The sequence below is a fragment of the Fukomys damarensis genome, unplaced genomic scaffold (assembly GCF_012274545.1).
Source record: "Fukomys damarensis isolate Sample0158 unplaced genomic scaffold, DMR_v1.0_HiC HiC_scaffold_15, whole genome shotgun sequence".
In the NCBI taxonomy this organism is placed as follows: Eukaryota; Metazoa; Chordata; class Mammalia; order Rodentia; family Bathyergidae; genus Fukomys; species Fukomys damarensis.
Genome location: NW_022900927.1, coordinates 16,468,393 through 16,475,658, shown reverse-complemented (window position 1 = coordinate 16,475,658; position 7,266 = coordinate 16,468,393).

Sequence of the window (7,266 nt, the reverse complement as noted above, 5' to 3'; positions counted from 1 at the left end):
AAAAAAAAAAAAAAAAAAAAAAAAAAAGCCCCAAATAATAGATTATTTCTAGGGTTAGAAATACTAAATTTATTTCTGTCTGCTGTTACCTAACTGGTTAAATCTGTTTATGAAATAAAATGGAAAAGCTTCTATTGTGGTTCTATCACTTACTTGTACCTGGCCATATGTTTTAAAAATCAGCTATAGCTCTCCTTACAGTAATGAGGTAATTAAGAACTGGGAACCAAACAAAATCTTTTTGGAACCTCCTGCTGTCAAGAGAGAAGAGAGTAGTAGCTGCTTGCAGGAGTCACCTTTCCTTCCAACTCTCCGGCTCTCTGGCACTCGGAGAGAGCTCCACAAGCGATCTGACTCACACTGAGCTCTCCCTCTCCCGGAGGGTTTCTGGGGATAAAGGTACAGGAGCTTCACATGAAAACGGGTATGACTAAATGCATGCAAGGGAAACCATGCAGGTGTTAGTTACTGGTATCGCTGTGGAGTGCTAGGTGCTAGAAGAGCGCTTCACCACTGAGCAACACTGCCAAGCTGCTGGTAGGATTTTTTTATTGTTGTTGTTTTGTTTTTTGAGACAGGGTCTCACTATGTAGTTGAGACTGACCTGGAACTCACTATGTAGCCCAGGCTGGTCTTGAACTCACAGTGATCCTCCTGCCTCAGTCTCCTGAGTGCTGGGATTACAGGTGTGCACCACCATGCCGGGTTCCTGGTAGGATTTAAATCCCACATTTTCAGGCTGGGAATTTGGCTCAATGGTTCTGCTGCCTGCCTCACAAGTGCAAGTACCTGAGTTTGATCCCCAGTACCTAAATAAATAAATCCCACATTTTCTGGAGCTAATAGCCACAAGCAGCTGTCTTCAGGGTGGATCACAATGGTATTTTTGATGGAAAAGAACTTAAAAGTCTACAAGGTATCATCTTATATTTGATCTTTCTACAGCAACTTCACCTCTCATTCTCCCAGCATCCTGAAACGACTTAATTTCTTCCATTACAGTTGGGGCATTGTTATTAGAGGTGAAGGATGGGGTATCTTCAACTTATTAGAGGAACTCTGTGTAGTGATTCATATTTAAGTGACTCCTTAAAGTAATTTACTAACACAGGACAGCCTGTAGGGCTGAGGGTGCAGCTCAAAGTTGGCGTATCTGAGGGTTGGGGATTTAGCTCAGGGGCACCGCGAGTGGCACGTAAAGTCCTAAATTCGATCTCTGGTACTGGGGTTGGGAGGAGTTGTCATGTTTGAGGCCTTGGTTCAATCTCAGCATCCAAAAAAAGAAAGAAAGAAAAGAAAAAAGAGCTGAAGATGTAGCTCAGTGCAAAGGCACTTGACTTAATTCCTAGTACTATAAAGAAGTAAATAATACACATTTAAGTAAATACAAGGGCTGGGGTGTAGCTCAGCTCCCTACCTTCAATCCCCAGTACTAGAAAAAGCCCCTAGAAAAACAAAAGCAAAAAAGGCCCCGTTTACAAGTATCTGTGTCATATTCTGTTTGAGGTATTGGAGTCTGTGGTTGTGTAATTTGTGATTATAAACTAGTAATGGGACCGGGAGAATAGCTCAGTGGTAGAATGCTCACCTAGCATTTGTGAGACCCTGGGTTCACTGCCCAGCACTGTAAAATAAATAAGTAAAATGAAAAGCCAACTAGCGATTTGGCATGTGGGTGAAGCATTAAGCAGATGTGTCTTGGAAGGGTCTGGGCCATTAACTCCTCACCAGGCCTCCTTTCACATTTCTGCCAGTTCTTGCTGAAGTGCCCCATCAGGATCACCCGTTAGACTGTAAAACCAAGGGCCGGGGATTTAGCTCAGTGGTTCCAGCGCCTGCCTGGCAAATACAAGGACCCGAGTTCAATCCCCGGTACCAAAAACAAACAAACAAACAAAAAACCAACCAGAGTGAATGAAACAAAGCAAACAAACCAACTACGGCTACAAAAATACAGATTGTAAAACCACAGTGACAAATACCACACGATGCTCACCACCGATTTAACTCGTGGTCAAGAAAGGTCTATTTATACAACTTGCCAATAATAATAACAATGATGATAATAGGCTTTGAAAAACCTCACTACAAAACTAGGGAGGGAGGGATCGCTGGACTGATAGCAAGGCCAGCCTGGGCAACACAGTGAGTGAGACTCCATCTCCAAACCAACAAAGCCCCCACCTTACTACAGATGTTCTTTGTAGGGACCTGGAGTTTTAATGCTCCACTGGCTTCTCACTTGCCTGGCCCACCCTCTTCCCTCTGCTGTATAACTGCAACGGTTCCCTCTTTAAATTCATCCAGTGTGCCAGAGGTATTTTCAAGAAATCTCTGCATTTTCTGTTTCCCCCTTTGAAACACTTTCTGTAACCATAACCTCTCTCTCTCTGTCTTTTCTTCTTTTGCAGCACTGTGGTGCTCTACCTACCTTCACAAGCTACATTCTCAGCCCTCTACACATTTTTACAAATTATTTTTTACTTTGAGACAGGATCTGGAGGAGTCTTTAAGTCGCCCAGGCTGGCCCTTCTGGAACTTGTGATCCTCACCTCGCTGGTGGGATTACAGGTGTGGGTCGCCACAGCAGGTTTTTCTAATTCTTCAAATGGTGTCAGGATGCCTTTCTACAGTGTGAGGTGGGGGGGGCTGCCTCTAAGAGGACAGAAGTGCACTGAGTTTTGAGGGGAGTGGAACAGTCAACCAGGCAAAGTAAGGAGAGGTGGGGGAAAGGGCGGGGCACTGAGATAAAGGGCAGAGCGTGTTGGGTGGAGCTGAAGATAGGGCTGAAGCTTGAGAAATTACAGGCCTGCATCACAAAGAACTGGGAATGCTATATGGAACTAGGATTTTACTCCTGCAGAGAACAGAAAGAAACCCAAGGATCTGCATTGGGGAAGTGCCACAGTGAGAATTCAGGATGTTACTCTCACATCAACAAGGAGAACAGAGCTGGGCCGGGTTAAAGTGGGAAGGGATCGCCTTATCTACGTCTACATTCTGACATCCTGGACATAACCGTACCAGGTATCACCACTTCTGGCAGGCTCCGCAGCAGCCCTGACACGCTGGTTACTGTTTAGTCACACAGCTTGCACATTCGAAATATCCTAGGCACACAGATTCAGTTTGCATGTAATCCTCAGGCTGACATTTATTTTTAAAATCACTACAGTGAAGTCAGATATGATGGTGTAGGCCAATCTGTGCTTTTGTCTTGAGGTGGATGGAAGGCGCGCAAATATTTTTTATTGCTCTTTTCTGTCTTGGGACTATGGAGAGCAGGAAAAGGTGCTGGGAATAGTAAGTTGTATTTTCAAATGCTCAAAGGGTTTTGTGTTTATTTTTTTCCCCTACAGATACGCATTTTTACCTAGGCCTACAAGTGGTACTTCCTTGCTGATCTGTAAGCACTTTAGGAACATAACTGTTTTTTTTTGTCCAATATCCAATGATAGTTAAAGATATATAAAGATTTACTGGGCTGGGGATTTAGCTCGGTGGTTCCACTGACTGCCTCGAGAACTCAAGGTCCTGAGTTCAATCTCTGATAAAGAAAAAAAAAAAAAAAAAAAAAAAAAAAAAAGCAAGGTCCCAAGTTCCATGCCCAGTACCAAAAATAAATGAATAAGCAAAAGATTTAGAATTTTAATGTTCAGTTTAGTATTTTATAGTCTGTATTATGTCAGATCTTAAGAGTCTTCCAATTATTTTTAATCTAGTAAGTTAGGGGAACAAGGTGGTTCATTTTAATAGAAAAACTAAGTTTCCTTCTAATTTATGTTCTATTTTCACTTGTATTGTTGTCTTTTATAGTTTGTTTACTTCCCCAGGAGCAGTATGGGATTTATGCCCAAATACACTTGCTTGCATGCATAAAATACCTGGAACCACACAATGATCTCAGAATTGTAAAATTTTAAATTCTTGAAAATCATTTGGAATGGACCCAAATAATCTTCTTACAGGCTTCCTTAATGAAGTCTGATTACAAACTCCCGAGATTTTAGCAACATATATGCTACTGTATTTCATAACTATTAAAGAGAGGTTGCTAGTAAAACCTATATGTTTGTGCTCACAGAAGAAACAAAGTCTTAATAATTTTTATTAATCAGACCAGAAATTCAATTTTACTATAATCAATGTTAAATTATCTGAAGGTGAAATAAGCACATATAGGCTTATTTCTATACATGAAAAAAAAATTGAAAGCTTGTGTTCGAAATGATTCTTGGGGAGAATGTGCTGGGCACATAAGTCTGGAATACTTAATTCAAGGGGGATCCACCCATTCTCCTGGCCATGCACAGGACAAAGACAGCAGAGTCTGTTCAAGAACAAGTAAGCAGTGATCTTCCCTTTAAGGCATGGTCCTGCATTTTACCTGAGGTATATGGAGCCATGTACCTGTGTATCCAACATCAAATTCAGTTACTGAGTCTCTGTTTTCTCACCCTTCCACTGATTCTGAAACATCCTTACCACGCATTCCTCCAAAACTTCACCCATAAAAGATGTGGTCTCACATTTTCTAGGGGTAAGAGATCTATTTTTTGTAATCACCATATTTCTAGCATTCTATTTCACCCAACTATAATCAGAAGAATTTCTAAATCAACAAAACCAAAACAAAACACAACACTTTTTAAAAAGTTACACGTGCCCAAGCTGGGCCTGGTGGTACACGCCTGAAATCCCAGCATTTGAGAGGCTGAGGCAGGAGGATCACTGTTGAGTTCGAGACCAGTCTGAAGTACAGAGTGAGACATTGCCTCAAAAAACCAAACAGAAATAAATAATAAAGGACCTAATTTGCCTGACATTAAAATAGTGGCCCATGGGTTCCAGGACACAGAGTCACCACTTACTTGTAACCCTCAGGGCTGTGTGGACTTAGCCTGCGACCTCACTGTCTCACTACTTTATTTTTTCTTTCCTGATCCCACCTACTTTCTGAAAGACTAGTCACCTCTCACCCAGAATTGCTTCATTCCTCGAATTCCTTTTTGAAATGAATTCTCTGAATGTCTATACCTTTTTTGGTTTGTTACCAGTAGCTCCTACTAGCTGCTAGTTTTGCTGTCCTCAACCAATTTTCATTCCACTCTCTAGAATTCACTCTTATCAGACATTCAAAACTGCTTTACCAGGAAATCATACAAATAAATAGTACGGCTCAAGTTTGATGGATTTTTCAAAGAAGTTCTGAATTGCATTAGAATACTGCCCATTGTATAAGTATTACATGCCACAACTAAAAACATGCCTTTCTTTCTACTGAGGGACCCAGAGGGGTTGTGTAATAAGAATTTTCAAGGTGCAACAAATAAGAAATGGACAGTTTTTGTTTTCCCTTTGCTATGACTTGCAATTTTTAAATGTCTTTATTGGGACTTGTATAAAAGAATTTTAAATTTTTTGCTACAATACCAACTTATTTTACAACATGGCTATACATCTTTCAACCTTTCCCCACCCAAGGGTGATAGCTGCCAGCTTTAAAATGTTCAATAAAGTTTGGTACTAAAAGTCATTGAATGATTTACAGTGAAAACTACCCACTTACACTAGAAAATTATGAAGAACTGCAGGGTTAAAGACCAGCTGTGAATATCACATCTCTAGCAGATTATCTGCTGCCTCAGCCTTATAGGTGTGTCAGCAGTTCAGAATTCTCCAGAACCCTGGAGCCAGCAGCAGTTAACAGAAGGCTCATCTCTTCCCGGCATTTCTTGTATTGATACAGGATTCTTTCCAGACTAGCCCCATTTCAACAACGGCTTGTCTCTTCCAACTTTAGACAGTAATAAGGAAATAATAAAAATAATATTCACAACCAAATAACACCAACAAGTGCCCAAACCTTTTGAAAGAACTTTAATTAAACAGCTTGTGTGAAACACCCTGTAGCTGTTCCAAGGCAGGCTGATGTTCAACTCCTTTGAAACCAATTTCCTTTAAAGCTAAGGCTTTAAAGTAAGTAGGTGTTATTTGCTGCCTTATCTCTCTGCCCAAGTTGTACTTCTCTGTAGGCTACCGAGTGTACTTCAGCTTGCTGTGAAGCTGCTGCTGTAATCAAAATATTTCCGAAGCTTTGTTCTTGGAAGAACCACACAAGTGGTTGCCCCAAGCATTTGAGCAGAAGCACCAAGATAGTGCCCTTTGTTCTAGCACATCAGCTCAGGGAACTATGAAATATTATGTTGTTCCCTCCTAGAATACATTCCTAACCACCCACCCCATGTCCAATTCCATTGAATTTCTGAGATTTAACATCTCAATTCCTCCATGAAACTTAAAAATTCCCTCAGCTGGGAGTGATTTATAGAACTTCTATATTCCATCATGTCTTAACTGTTCTTCTGGGTTGCTTACTATTTTTTATTTGGTGATGCATTTTTTTTCCCCTAGCTTCAGGCTTTCAATTTTTTGCTTTAAAGTGAGCCAAGTCTGTGTGTTTAATTCAGCACCTTCTCGGTGCCTTGCAGAAAGAACACACCCATCTGATGTCAATGAATTTGCCTAGCAGCTGGTACACTATATTGTGGGGAAGACAGAACATGTGTGGGGCTGGGAGTAGTTTCCAACAAATACTGACAGATATATACTCCACCTGTGAACAGCACCCTCCTGCTTTATCCAACTGTTTTCAGGATAGAATGAAAGGCAGACACGCCCAATTCTAGAATAGGATCATGCACCTAGATGATCCAGGGTGCTCCCCGACCACTTCATGGACCCTCTGCCCCTCCCATCTGTGTCGGCTCTTGATGTCTGCTTGCTCACTCCTCTAGGCTGGCCACTCCCATAGAGTAAGAAAGAATATCTAATTCACATCTTGGGTTCCCCAAGCAGAGGAAGCTGGTTTATAGCCCTGGATCTGTGAATGTTCAGGCTGGAGGTGCAAGGGCTCCACTGGTCCAAGATAGGGCTCAGCCATCCTGTGGTCTTTAACAAGGCTCCCAAAGCCAGAGATCGGCTCTTGTGCTCCAGTGGACAGTGACAGTTCTGTGCTGCTCAGCCTGCTCCATGTGCTCAGAACTTCCTCAATTTTATTTATGGGAAAACTGAAAGAAGCTTAGGGTCTAATAAATGCCACTTAACAAACAAAAAGCTTAACAATACAATTAATGAGTGGTTTAAAAGTACAGATTTGGGAGTTTAAGTACCAATTCTGCACTTACTATGTGGGGGAATTTAAGTATTACTTATCTTCTACTTCCCTTGCCTGTAAAATGGTGGTTAAAATATCTAGCTTGCACT